This window comes from Lathyrus oleraceus, chromosome 5 (genome assembly GCF_024323335.1).
Source record: "Lathyrus oleraceus cultivar Zhongwan6 chromosome 5, CAAS_Psat_ZW6_1.0, whole genome shotgun sequence".
Lineage (NCBI taxonomy): Eukaryota > Viridiplantae > Streptophyta > Magnoliopsida > Fabales > Fabaceae > Lathyrus > Lathyrus oleraceus.
The window spans coordinates 409,348,133-409,363,514 of NC_066583.1; the positions used below are offsets into that span (position 1 = coordinate 409,348,133).

Here is a 15,382-nt window from a genome sequence, read left to right on the forward strand (position 1 = left end):
CATTTAAAAATGAAAAATGCACCAATTGATCCCCAATTTTTTGCACAATGATCCTTATCCTGTCTACTTTTTTGTGATCATTAAATTGCAAATTATGCTTGGCAGAAAATTTGACTTGCCCTAGGGTGTTTGAAGATGTATCCATTCATGCTATTGCCTTATTCATTTGACCATAAAATGCTTGTTTCTTATCCAATGCTTCTGAAATTTTGTGTTTGGATTCTAGACATGTTGAGTGATATTTTGGATTTGGTTTGAGATTTTTCCCATGATCCATCTCTATTTTACACTTATGCTAACTTGGTGTGACAATTTGTGTCACACATGTGATTGATTGACTTATCCTATGTGATTGCCATGCCTAATAATGTCCAATGCCTCTAATTTTTTGTGTGATGATCATGTTGTATGTCCTGTATACTCATGAATTTTGTTAAGATTATTTGAGTCATTTTTGATTTGATGTGCATTTGTTTCTTCTGATGTCTCAATGTGATCACCATTTGCATACCTTGCCATGTTTTGCTCATGAAATGAATTTGATTAATGATCTTGATGTGAGACTTTTTGAGTTTTGTTCTTGATTGAATGAGGATGATTCATGTTAAATTTCAAGTTCTGTTTTGAATGTTTGACCCTCTTTTGACCCTAGGTTTTGACCTAGTGGTTTGGACTCACTGTTTGGATTGTGGATTTCAGGTTCAGATGCACATTGCCATGATTGGAGTGGCTCATTCTTTTGAGTTTGATTAATTGGTTGATGTTGGCTAACATTGTGTTATTTTGTAGGTTCTGAGAACAAATCCCCTTGTGCTTGTGCTTTGCTCATTGTTGCCTGATTGCTTTGTCTGTTTGTTATTGCCTGTTGTTGGTTTGTCTGTACAGTTGAACTTATTGGTTTAGATTTTTCACAGGTACTTAAGTTGCTTAGATTTCATTTGAACTTGCTTTGCTTTGCTTGGTTGCATAACCACTGAGGTATAATTCTTCTGACTTCATGTAGTCTGGAAGACCTGTCCTGTTATGTGGGCAGGCACCTGTCTGAAGCCCTCCTTAAGAGGCAATGCTTGTGAGTGTTTATTTTTGTGCCAAGCAGGTAAAGACCTCTTAGGAGGAAATTGGCAGATAAAAGAGATGTGCAATCCATCTCCTGCTACTCAGTGTGTCATTCACTTTGCTCACACACCTTGTGTTGATGCATTGTGGATAATAACCCAAGATCTTGTTGTGTCAGTCATCTGTGGAGAAGAGTTCCTACATTCTGAACTCCCACACTTTCTATTTTGAGTCAAGCTCTCCCAGGCCAGGGATAAGAGCTGTGAGGTCTTATCCTCACTTCCCATTTCACCTGCTTCACCCTAACTCTCAATGTTAGGGTTAAGAGCTAACCACACCCCATGCCAGTTGGCTTGCTTCTGCAACCTAGCCCTGTATGAGCCCAATTGCTTGCATATAGTGTGTGTGATTGCTTTATTGTGCTTGTTTGTTTGACTGTGCTGTTTAGGATAGCTTGCTCCCTGTGCAAGTTAGATAGAAACCTCAACCTAGGACCATTGTGGATTACATGATAACTATTAGGCTCGAGTCAGGCTCCCTTCTAGTTTGTCATTTCCCAGTCTCTGGTTAGGTTAGAAGTTCTTTCCCTGGGTAGGGGAACTACGTCGCCCTGATCCTCATACCAGATGAGGTACGTAGGCAGGAGATGAGCTGATCTCTCCGGGCGCCCTTTTTCTTTTGTCCCTTTGTGTGTGTTGGAGTCTGACATAAGTCCAGCGATTGGCAGTTGGTTTCCTGTGTCTTGTTTGCTTGTTGGAGTCTGACATAAGTCTAGCGATTGGCAGTCGGTTTCCTGTGTGTGTGTTTGTTGGTTCGGAGTCTGATGTAAGTCCAGCGATTGGCATTCGGTTTCCATGTTTGCCTGTTTGTGTGGAGTCTGACGTAAGTCCGGCGATTGGCAGTCGGTTTCCTATGTGGGTTTTGTTTGGCGTGCGTTAGCCGAGCTACGAGTGCTCTGATTCTTCTCTAGTTAGATCTAGTTAGAGAAGATACGTATGCATAGGATGCGACCTCCTAGCGAGCACGTTTCCCCTGTCCCGAACTACGTCGACTCATATGTCTGTGCTTGACAGACTACGTAGGCCCAGGATGCGATATCCTGCCGAGTCCCGTTTCTTTGTCTTTCTGTGTTTCCTTCCAGCCTTGTGCAGTTTGTGAGCAGTTTTTAGCAACCTTTCTTCTATTCTTTTGTGCGTGGATCCCGTCGAGTACAACGGATGCGTAGGGGTGCTAATACCTTCCCTTCACATAACCGACTTCCGATCCCATCTCTCTCTGGTCACGAGACCATGTCTTTTCCAGGTTTACTTCGAGCATTTCCTTTCCCTCCTTTGGGATGAATAACGCACAGTGGCGGCTCTGTTGTTTCGTTTTCCCGCCGGTTTTTCGCGTAATGCGACAGTTGCCTCCCACGCACGCTTGTTTAATGTCATTAGCTCGACGATTAGAATTTATACACCTGTAGTAGTAGGAATTGGTGGATCAATCAGGGTGTGGCTTGAGTAGTATGCTGGAATGTCTCCTCCTTCGTAGAGCTTCAGTCTTTGTCCATTTACAACGAATGGACTACAAGTATCATTCTTGATTTCCACGGCTCCGGATCTCAGAATCTTGGATACTTCGAATGGGCCGGTCCATCTTGAGCGTAGCTTTCCAGGGAAGAGTCGTAACCTAGATTTGAAAAGGAGAACAGGATCGCCTATATTGAAGTTTTTCTTTACTATTCTTTTGTCGTGAAAGGCTTTTGTTCTCTCTTTATATATTTTTGCATTCTCGTAGGCAGATTGCCTAAGTTCTTCTAGTTTATGAATGTCTAGGGTACGCTTTTCTCCAGCGGCTAGGTAGTCTAAATTCAAAGTTTTAATGGCCCAATAGGCGTTATGCTCTAATTCGAACGGTAAGTGACAGGATTTTCCATAAACTACTTGAGAAGGAGTAGTTCCTATAGGGGTTTTGAAAGCGGTTTTGTAGGCCCATAATGCTTCTTGAAGCTTCTGAGACCAGTCTCTCCTAGAAATAGAAACAGTTTTCTCTAGGATTTGTTTTATCTCCCTATTAGATACTTCTACTTAGCCACTAGTCTGTGGGTGGTATGGTGTTACTACTATATGCCTAACACCATATTTTCTTAAAAGTTTGTCAAATATTCTCGATATGAAGTGTGATCCTCCATCGCTTATGACTAAACGTGGTGTTCCAAATCTACAGAATATATAGTTTTTAAATAGTTTGATTACTACCCTAGTGTCGTTTGTGGGTGCAGCTATAACTTCAATCCACTTAGACACATAGTCTACGGCTACTAAGATATACCTATTCTCTAAGGATTGTGGGAAAGGTCCCATGAAATCTATACCCCATACGTCAAAGAGTTCTACTTCCTGAATGTTTCTTAGAGGCATTTCATCACGCCTTGAAATGTTTCCAGTGCGTTGGCATCTATCACATTTGACAATGCAAGCATAGACATCACGCCACATGGTAGGCCATAATAGGCCAGCTTGAAGAATCTTGGCGTATGTCTTAGAGGTGCTCGCATGTCCACCATAGGGTGCAGAATGGCAATGCTCGATAATACTATTTACCTCTTCTTTTGGAATGCAACGGCGAAAAATGCCATCTTTACCCCTTTTGAAAAGGAGCGGTTCATCCTAATTGAAGTTTCTCACATCGTGGAAGAATTTCTTCTTGCGGTGGTAGTCAAGATCAGGGGGTACTATATCAGCAGCTAGGTAATTAACGAAGTCTGCATACCAGGGTACGCTACTTATTGCTAAGGAATTTTGGGGTTTCTCATTAGGATCTAGGTTATTATCTTCAATGGTTTCTACTCTAGCTATCAGTCTATCATAGGCGAAATCATCATTTATGGATACTAGTTTAGGTTTTAGATGTTCTAGCCTAGAAAGGTGATCGGCTACTACATTTTCAGTGCCTTTTTTTATCTCTTATGTCTAAATCAAACTCTTGTAGTAATAGAATCCATCGGAGTAACTTGGGCTTGGCATCTTTTTTACTTAATAGGTAACGAATGGCAGCATGATCGGTGTAAACTATAATTTTTGCTTCGACTAGATAAGATCTAAATTTGTCTATAACGAATACTACAGCGAGTAATTCTTTTTCAGTTGTTGCGTAGTTAACTTGGACAGCATCTAAAGTTCTAGTGGCATAATAAATGGCGTGTAATTTTTTATCTTTCCTTTGTCCTAGAATGGCTCCAACTGCATAATCACTAGCATCTCACATTATCTCAAAAGGTTCGGACCAATCAGGTGGTTTCATAATGGGTGCTGAGATTAATGCTTGCTTTAAAAGATTAAATGCGTCATTACATTTTTCATCAAAAATGAATTCAGCATCTTTCATTAAAAGTCCAGTTAAAGGTTTAGTTATTTTGGAGAAGTCCTTAATAAAACGCCAGTAGAATCCAGCGTGTCCAAGAAAGCTTCGGACTTCTCTGATGGTTTTTGGTGGTTTTAGGTTTCCTATAACTTCTATTTTAGCTTTATCTACCTCTATACCCTTTTCAGAAACTATATGTCCTAAAACTATTCCTTCGGTTACCATGAAATGACATTTTTCCCAGTTTAGCACGAGGTTCACCTCCACGCATCTCTCCATGATTTTCTCAAGGTTAGCAAGGCAATTGTGGAAATCAAATCCGCAAACCGAGAAATCATCCATAAACACTTCCATGATACCATCTAGGTAATCTGCAAAGATTGACATCATAGAGCGTTGGAAAGTAGCTGGGGCATTACAGAGGCCGAACGACATTCGTTTGTAGGCAAAAGTTCCATAAGGGCATGTAAAGGTTGTTTTTTCTTGATCTTCGGGGTGGATAGGTATTTGGAAGAATCCAGAGTATCCATCTAGATAATAGAAGTAAGAGTGTCTGGCTAGATGCTCCAACATTTGGTCTATAAATGGTAAAGGGAGAAATGATCCTTCCTGGTTGCTTTATTTAATTTTCGATAATCTATACACATCCGCCATCCTCCTTCTAATCATTTTGCTACATGTTCGCCTTTATCGTTTTGCACGACTGTGGTGCCTCCCTTTTTAGGTACTACATGTGTAACACCCCGATAAAATATGATAATTATTTAATTTAAGTTTAATAGTATATTATGATGATAATATGAATGAGAGGGTATTATTTTTAAAAATAAAAGATAAACCATTCATATATATTATTATTAGTATATTTATTAATTTAATTAAATAATTGAAATATTATTGGATTATTATTATTGAAATAATAAGGTTGGAATCAGTAAAGAGCCCCATTGGGTAAAAAGGGTTTTTTTCACGTGAAAAGAGAGAAGCGACTCAATAGTGGAAAAAGGGCAGAAAGGAAGAGCAAGAGAAGAAGGGTTGAAGAAGGGAAAAGCTTGAAGTTAAAGGATTTGCCGGATTAACTCAGGTAAGGGGGGTTTATCGTCGTTTAATGGGTATTATGGGTTAACATGTAATGGGTAGTAATAAGCCCTTGAATCGACTCTAATTAGGATGATGAATGCTGCAAACTATGAACTTATGGAGGAATGAAATATGGGTTTATAATTGAAGAAAATTCGTAGGAATTGGATGTAATAAGGTTAGAAATTGTGAAATTGAATGGGTATGATCTGTGTTAGATAATATGAATGAATGCTGTGTAAAAATTGGACTGTGGAAGGTTGGATCTGAGAAATCTCGTAGCAGAGAAAACCCATAGCAGATCTGGAAAATTGGTTTCTGGTCATACGCGTATGACACTAGGCCATACGCGTATGAGATGGCCTGGTACGCGTATGGGGTGAGGCCATACGCGTATGAATGAAGAAGATGATGTTCTAACGTAGTTTTGTCTCTGTTGGTACGCGTATGGGAGAAGTGGTACGCGTAGCATACGCGTATGAGACAGGCCATACGCGTATGGGCTTGGCTAGGAAATGTGCCATACGCGTATGGACATGGGGCATACGCGTATGGGCAGAAGTTTGGTTTTTCTGAGCTGTTGTTGTGCAGTTTTGGTCGTTTCAGCTGAGTGATGTAATTTAGCTGATGTATGATATAGTAGGGATCATTTTCCGTTGTTTTGAGCCGTATAGGTATTAGTAGAGTGTGATAATAATGTGATTTATTATTTGGCATGACATGATATGATTCTATGATAAAAATGCTGATGATGTATGATGGTATGCATAATGCTGTGAATGTATCTATTATGTATGCAATTGTGGATGGACTGTTTATGGCTTAGAGTGTGAGCATATGTCCATTGTGGATTGTTGTTGATGTTTGCATGCTAGGTGATTTAGCGTGCATAGCATGGCCTTTATGGTGGTAGCTAATTCCCATGGTGAGGAATTAGTGAGTGAGTCACTAGGTCTCAAATGAGTGGGACTAGTGAGCTTGGTAGCCGTATCTGGGTTTGATCGGTGAGGTTGAACTATGTGTTCACGAATAGTCGGTACCGCATGCATGGAGTCTCATTTCATAATGTATGTATGGCGTATAATATGAATGGATGTATTCCAATATTATACGTGTGTTTTGTGTTTGTGTTGAGTATGATTTATGAGTTGATGTTGCCGTTACTGAATGTGTGATATGATTAGGGTGATGAATGTGTTAATTTACTTAACATTACATGATATTTTATAATGCTTATTATATAGATTGAGGAACTCACCCTTACAACTATGTTTCAGGTAACGAGCAGTGATTGAGTAGAAGCTAGTGCTTGGAGTCTAGTGTAGTTCCTTAGTGGGTCATGCTCTGGTATATTTAACATTGGGACGGGATGTTTTACTTTGTTTTCATCTTTGGTTGTTGAACAATTTTACATGTAATGTGTTACATGGTCTGTATGTTGTTAGATTTCTATCCGCTGCGAATTGTGCAATGTTTTATTTTGATTAATAAATGAGCATGACACGTTATTTTGGTGAATGGTGTGAAGTTTCAAGTGTGACACCCTGAAATTGCATATCTACTCTGATTCATATTTTGTTGTTTTAATTAATTATTGGGGTATTTTAGAAGGGTGTTACAACATGCATAGGGCTCACCCACTTCTCTGATGTCAATCTTCTCTGATGTTCCCTGGAGGGTTTTGAATCTTCTTCCAGCGAAATCCAATGCATGCATACGGATGGGCTTATACCTTTCAGGTCAGAGATATTATATCCTAAGGCTGAGGGATATCTTCGTAAAACGTCTAAAAGCTGGTTCATTTCCTCTTGGCTCAAGGTAGCACTTACTATAACTGGACGATTCATCTTTTCATCGAGGAACTCATATCTCAGGTTCTTAGGCAGTTCCTTAAGTTCTAAGGTTGATTTCTTAGGGCATGGCATAGGATCCGAGGTAAGGGATAAACATTCGTAAAGGTTATCATCGATGTAAGGTTCTTTAAAGTCATCATCTTCCTTTATGGGGATTGATAGTAACTTAATTGTTTTTATAATTTCTTCTTGTTCTAATTCTCTAACACATTCATCAATGATATCTAAGGCATAACACGAGTCTCCCATCACAGGTGCCATAAGAAATTTCGAAAGTATAAATTCTATTTTCTCGTCACCTACCTCAAATGTCAACTTTCCTTTCTTGACATCTATTATGGCTCCTGCAGTCGATAAGAATGGTCTACCTAGAAGGATTGGTATATCATTGTCCTCTTTGATGTCCATGACAATAAAATCAGTAGGGATAAATAACTGACCTATCCTAATAGGAACATCTTCTAAAATGCCTATCGGATATTTAACAGATCTATCGGCTAACTGAAGTGACATCTTAGTGGGCTGTAATTCTCCTAAGTTTAACCTCTCACAAACTACTAAAGGCATTAGGCTCACACTAGCTCCTAAGTCTAGAAAAGCTTTTTCGATGACATGATTACCCAAAAGGCAAGGAATGGAGAAATTTCCAGGATCTTTATCTTTCTTAGCTAATTTGTCCTCGGAAATAGCATTACATTCCAAAGGCTTCGGATCGTCAAGTCTACGTTTGTTGGTAAGGATGTCTTTGAGAAATTTTGCATAAGAAGGTATTTGGGTGATGGCTTCTATGAAAGGGATTTCTACATGAAGTTTTTCTATAACTTTAATAAATTTTTGATGCTGTTAATTGATCTGGGTTTGTTTGAGTCTTTGCGGATATGGTATAGGTGGTTTATATGGCGGGGGTGGTAAGTAAGTTTTATCTTTAGGTTCTCCTCCTTTTTCTCGACCTTCCTGGTTTTCAGGTTCCTCTGGTTCCTTTACTTCGTCTGTGGGTTCGGTACATTCCTTAGAAGATTCGGGTTCACTCAATCTAGGGTTTGGTGGCTCATCTTAAGCGTCCCCACTTCGTAGGGTAATGTCATTGGCTTGTCCTCTCGGATTTTGTTGAGGTTGTCCAGGGAATTGTCCTCCAGGTGTAGTCTGAGGGGCTTGGTTTAAAGCTACCTGAGAGATCTGGGTTTCAAGCATCTTGGTATGAGTAACTATTTGGCCAACCTTGGTTCCTAACTGAGTAATCAATTCGTTAACATGAAGGTTTTGGTTCATGAACTCCTTGTTTTGTTGGGTTTGAGCGGTGATAAAATTTTCCATAATTTTCTAAAGGCTCGGCTTTGGTGGTACTGGTTGCATAGGTTGATTTGATCTTGGGGCTTGATAACTAGGTCTTGGAGGTGCACTATTTTGGATAGGGTTATTATTTTTATAGGAGAAGTTCAGGTGATTCCTCCATCCAGGGTTATAGGTATTCGAGTATGGATTCCCTTAGGTGTAGTTCACTTGCTCAGAGTGGGTTTCGTTTAATAGACTGCATTCTGCAGATTGATGTCCTTTGGTTCCACATATTTCACAATCCGACGAAACTGCGGCTACAGTATTCGGGTTTATGCACATATGCTCGACCTTAAGGGCTAATGCGTCCATTTTAGCCTGCATCATGTCTATAGAGCTTAGTTCATGCACTCCTCCTTGGGCTTCCTTCTTCTCAACTGTCGCTCGTTCGACTCCCCATGATTGATGGTTTTGAGCCATATCTTCGATGAGGGCACTAGCTTCAGGGTAAGGTTTGTTCATCAGAGCACCGTCTGCGGCAGCGTCGATGGTCATCTTAGTGTTATAGTGAAGTCCATTATAGAAGGTTTGAATGATTAACCAATTTTCTAAACCATGATGTGGGCATGCTCGTAACAACTCTTTATATCTCTCCCAAGCTTCGAACAATGATTCTCCTTGGTTTTGGGTGAATCTAGTTATATGGTTTCGAAGAACGGCGGTTTTACTCGGGGGAAAATATCTAGCAAGAAAAACTCTTCTAAGGTTATCCCAAGTCGTAATGGAATTGGGTGGAAGGGAATCTAACCATGATAGGGCTTTATCTCTGAGGGAAAGAGGGAATAATCTTAAACGTATTGCCTCAGGAGAAGCTCCATTGGTTTTAAAAGTTACTTCTAATTGAAGAAATATTTTTAAATGTTGGTTTGGGTTCTCAGTAGCGAGACCTGCGAATTGTCTCTGTTGCACTAGTTGCAACAGGGATGGTTTAAGTTCGAAATTATTAGTTGGGATGGTTGGGTTTACTATACTAGAACTAGGTTCTTCATTTGATGGTTGAGCGAAATCTTTAAAAGGTCTTTGGTTTTGATCTTCAGCCATAGCTCTCTTAATTCTATGAAAGAATAATTGTGCGCAAGCGTATCGTTCAGGTTCCGCCAGAGGGTATACTAAGCTTAAACTTTCGGTGCTGCGAGTTCTTCGCATTGACCGGCGGGAAATAGCCTAAGTCTAAACGATATAGCAATAGGAAAATGAAATTTGACGAAATTGGTCCCCGACAACGGCGCCAAAAACTTGATGCGGTGCTTTCGCAAGTATACGAACGCGTCAGAGTAATATAAAAGATTGTCGAATCCACAGAGACCAAGTGTCAATCTATCGTTATCTATTGTTATGGTGTTTACCAAAGGCAATCAAAATAGGTGTTTTTAGAGTGTGCAGTGAAAAGTAAAGTATTGAAATAAGTTTAATTAATAAAGACAGGGTCGAATGTAATTCACATAATCAATTAATAATCCAAGTACTTGCTAATAGAACTACTTGTGGGCAATGTTTTCTACTTTGAAAAGAACTAATTTAACGGGAACTGTCGCTTTCGCGTATTCAGAACCGAGTTGTACTCCCTAATCAAACCCTCTTATTGTCACTTATAAAAAGGTGCGCATTGCGTTAGAGTAGTAAACCTATTTTTATGAAATATAGTGTCTTGACTAAGTTGAAAACTATTATAACCTGGATTTCTTAACCAAAAGAGGTTCTCACGAACCAGACTCTAAACTTATAAACGCGTCCGAAAATAGTTTTAAAATGTATTTTCTTCTTAAATTAAGACTCCTAATGAACTAAACAAAGCGCTTTCGCTGTTTTTGAAATAGTTAAAAACAATTAAGTTTAAATAGACATTGGACGGCTTTCGATCTTACCCAACGGAATCGAAGTGCGGGAAAACTTATATTGAAAGTTAAAATAGCCCTTAAGTGCTTCTACGAACAATTGTACGGATTATCGGTTCATTTACGATTCTTACATTCTAACCTTATAGATTTAGTTAGACATGGTAAAGTAAAAGTGCATTAATTTAAATAAAAGTAGTGCGAGTGCGGAAAGTAAATAAAAGTAGTGCGAGTGCGGAAAGTAAATAAAAGTAGTGCGAGTGCGAGAAATAAATAAAGTAAAGTGAGTGCGAGGAAATAAATAATTTAAAGCGAGTGCGAGAAAATAAACAAAAGTAAAGCGAGTGGGAGGAAATAAATAATTTAAAGCGAGTGCGAGAAAATAAATAAGATAAAGACAAGTAATAAAAACCTGCTCCAATCGGAGGGTTGAATAAATTGCAAAGCAGAAATGAAAATGGCGACAGGATTAACTTCCTTCCAAAGTGCTCCAAACTCGATTACAGACTCTATCACAGACTTGATTACACAATTGTGGTAACACTCCAATGCGAAGCAATTACCACTTTAAAATACTGAATATATGCCTAAGTGAAACAAAGTTGCTCTGAGTTTGCCTCTGTTCTAAGTTTGGATCTTCCTCTGCTCTAAGATTGGATGATTGTAAAAGTGATTTCGTGTTTCTATTTATAAGCAAGTAAAAATATGGAAATGACAAGGATGCCCTTCAACTTGAAAATGGGAGGGAAAACTTTTCCTCTTGTGGCGCCCACCACAAGGCCATGGCGCCCGCCACAAGGCCAATCTGAGGCGCCTTAGTGGAAGTAGTGGGGAACGTGGAAGTTGAGGGAAGTTGAGCTTGGACACGTCATGGCAGGGTCTATGGCGCCACAAGTACAAAATGCTGAATTTTAGGGTTTTTAGCTCTTTTTCACTCCTTTTCTCGATTGGGGCTCCGATTAAAGTAAAAACCTGAAAACAAAGGAAAACATAGAAATAACACAACAAAATAACAATAAAACAACTAGAATGCATGTGAAATAAGAGTCGAAAATACGGTAAATTTCAGTGTTATCAGCCTCATGCCTTTAGAATGCTAAAACTCAAAGTTGACTTCAAAGGACTTCTCTTCCAAACTTATTCCTTGTCCATTCCCCTTATTGTGTTGTGAACTTTTTGATGTTTACTTTTGTGTGATAGGGATCCCACCTTGAGATTGTGAAAAGAGGACCATTGTCATGAGTAGCCAAGTTAAGAGCCAAGCCAAATGGAGATTCTAGGAGCTTGAATTCAAATTGTTTGATTGCTTGTTTGTGTGCTAAGTCCAAAGGAAAGGAGCATCTTGAGTCATCTATATGACTTCAAGAAAAGGAACTCCAAGGGTTTTGTCTTTCCCCCTCTTATCTTTGTATGCCTTAAGCCTTTGACTTTTCAAAACCATTTTCATAAACACTCATTGTGAATAAATGTTAATCCAACTTTGACTTCATTTTGTAAATAACTTTAACTTTGTAGATATAACTCATTTCAAGTTGTTTTGTGGTTCCAATGGCCACTTGTTAAAACCTTTTCATAAACATTAGTCATAGGTTTGAGTTGTCATAGTGATTGATGTAAATCTCACCTCATCCTTAGTGTTGGATTATAAGTCTTCCATGCTTATTATAGGGTTAACCCCTCACTAGCATGTTGAAGCCTTCCTCACATGGTGGATTGTTGGCTTAGGTTGTGTTTTCTCCCTTTTGATAACAAAAGACCTTAAGGCTTTTGGGTCAAATCAATTCACCAATCTTTGAGACTTTTATCCCGAACTATGAGGTTTTGATCCTTCTTTGTGATGGTACGTAGGCAATGCGTTCATCCATTCAAACAATAAAATTTGTAAATATAATCTATTCTCTTCTCATCCCTCCAATCTTTTGCATAAATCTTTTCACAAATACCAACCTACGACACATATTTGCAAAAAGGGTTCCCTTAGAGTACTAAGGATTTTTTGGGTGCGTAAAACCTTCCCATTTCATAACCAACCCCCTTACCTAGATCTCTGACATTTTTATTAGTTTTTGATTTGAAAAACTTCTTACTTGGCTTTTGTTCGCTTTTTAGCCTTTCCTTTGGACAAATAAAAGTGCGGTGGCGACTCGAATTGTATGTTGACTTTTGGTTTAGTCAACAAACCTAAAGTTAACGAAAACCCCGCTACAGAAAAGTGGCGACTCTGCTGGGGATCATCTCTCTAGTGGGTTTAGCCTACTTTTTGCTTGTATATGTTGTATGTTTATTTGTGGCATATTTTTGTGCAAATTTGGGATGAATGTATTGTTTGTAATGTATGAATTGCTTGATATATTAATTTCTTGTATGCTTAATGGTTTCTTGTGAGATGAGTTCTATACCCGAACTTGAGTGCACTTATGATAGAAGAATGGAATAGTCTTATTGACTTGTGTGGAGTTATTCCTTAACAAGTTAACTTGCAAGTCCATTCACTTGGTGGAGGTTTTTATTGGGATCACTAATGTCACACGAGTAGTCGTGGTTAGGCATTACTCTTTCCAATAGGAACCCTTGAAAAGCTAAGGACCTTAGATACCTAGCCCATCTTGGCCTATTTTAGGACGTAGTGCGAAGGTCGTTCGAGTGTAAGACTTGAGGCAATTGTTACGCGATACCACACTCATAAGAGTCCCTCTTGAGAATATTTTTTGAGAACGAGTAGTCGTTTTATCCGATAATATCCGAAGGATGAGTTGATGACTATGGGAACCTTTTTAGAACATGATCGTCGGGTTTAACCATAGTACATTCCTGTTGGGTGGTTCTTAACCGAGACTCCATGCTCGTGACTTATAACAAACCCGTGATTCGCGGTTGATTCGTTCTCGTATATCCTCAATATCAATGAAACTTGGGTGTTGATAAGGTGTAAACCATAATCCACCAAAATGGATAATTGATATTGACGATGACTTGAGCCATCCCGTAACCTTTGTGTGGTGTGACTTGCTTGATCCTTGAGTGTGTTTGTTGCATCCATGCATTCATGCATTCATTCGCATTCATGTTATCAACAATTAAGATTTTACAAGGAACTTAAGAGGTCTATTTGAAAATTTTCAGACATGGATAAGCAAAGAAGGAATACGAAGAAGTACAGTTTCAGACAACCCGACTTGAAAGAGTTAAGGAGTTTGCATCTTATGTATTAGAGCCTTTGGAGTTCAAAGCTCGCCATGGGAAGCTTCTGTCTATTCTTTCTACCAAGGTAGATGAGGGTCTCATGAGTGTTCTGGTGCAGTTCTACGATCCTCTGTATCGGTGCTTCACTTTTCCAGATTTCCAGCTTTTGCCTACATTAGAGGAGTATGCTTTTGACTGTTTGCCATTCAGTGGTTTTGAGAAGGTTCCGTCTTCTCAAGAGATTGTTAACATGCTTCATGTGGATGTATCTGACATTGTTGCTAATATGACTACCAAAGGTGGAATTCAAGGTCTCCCATCTGATTTTATGATTGCCAATGCTACTTTGTTTGGGAAGGCCATGAGTAAGGAAGCTTTTGAAGCCATATTTGTACTCCTCATCTATGGGCTAGTGTTATTTTCCAACATCGAGAACTTCGTGGATGTGAACGCTATTAGGATTTTCTCTGCTCTTAATCCTGTTCCGACTCTGTTGGGTGACACTTATTTCTCTTTGCATATGAGAAATGCAAAGGGTGGTAGTTCCATTGTGTGATGTCTTCCTCTGTTGTACAAGTGGTTTATTTTGCACTTGCCTCAGACACTCGCCTTCAAGGAGAACAAGGAATGTCTACGGTGGTCCACGAGACTTATGTCTCTCACTAATGATAATATCTCTTGGTATAATCGTGTTTATGATGGCGTTCTGATTATTGATTTTTGTGGTGAGTTCTCTAATGTACCTCTTCTTGGTATATGTGGTGGAATTAACTACAACCTTGCTTTGGCTCGCTGTCAGCTTGGGTTCCCCTTAAAGGATAAACCTAACAATATTTCGTTAGAAGGCTTGCTCTTTCAAGAGGGTAAAGATCCCAAAAACTTGAAGGATAGGATGGTTCGCGCCTGGCGCAAGGTTCGTAGGAAAGGAAGGAATGAGCTTGGTCCGAAGAATTGTGTTGCTTTAAAACCTTACACCTCTTGGATAAGGAAGAGAGCTCTTGAGTACCACATGCTGTACGAGTATCCGAGACCTACCCCTATGATTATGGTTGGGCCTTCAACCCTCCCTAATCAAGGAGTAGAGGAGTTGAGAGACGAAGACTGTTCGTGTGCTTGGGTTCGTGAGCGTGAGGAGCTTCTTCAGCAGCTCAAGGATAAGGATGCAGTGATAGAGTTTCTAGAGCATCAGGTTATTGATGAACCCGATGATATGGTTACTTCTCTCCTTCCTCACTCATCTAGGTTTTGGAAGAGGAAGTATGATCAGCTCGCCAAGGAGAAGGCCGACATGGAAGCAGCTTACGAGAGAGAGGTGAAGAAACTTCGCGCTACGTATCTTCCGATCTCGAAGGCTTTGGACGATTGCTTCTAGGGCTCCATAGGATGTTTATTCTCCTTTTCACTTGTATTGTATTTGGTCACCGAAACTGTACTACTTCTTTGGTGTAAAAAGTTTCCAAATATTATATGAGTATTCCATATGTGTCTTAAAAAGTTCAATATTTTCAAACATTTGCAAAAAGATCTCTATAAGGTTCCTCTGATAAAAAACAAATCATGTGCATAAGCATTGCATGCATCATATGCATAATCAGGTCTTGGTTCTGAGCTCTGATACAGTGGTCTAACTCTTTGCTCTTCATTTATTTTGAAGACAAGCTGACGCACCGGTACAACACCCGAGCAAATCATAAGAAG

The 15,382-nt window shown here is 39.4% G+C and overlaps 1 non-coding gene across 1 annotated transcript; it reads left to right on the forward strand.

The window, feature by feature from the left end:
• The first annotated feature begins 9,216 nt into the window (after nucleotides 1-9,216).
• LOC127088993 (small nucleolar RNA R71) lies at nucleotides 9,217-9,323 on the forward strand. Its single transcript, XR_007790776.1, has one exon. It is a non-coding gene; the product is annotated as a small nucleolar RNA R71 (small nucleolar RNA).
• The last annotated feature ends 6,059 nt before the right edge of the window (nucleotides 9,324-15,382 follow it).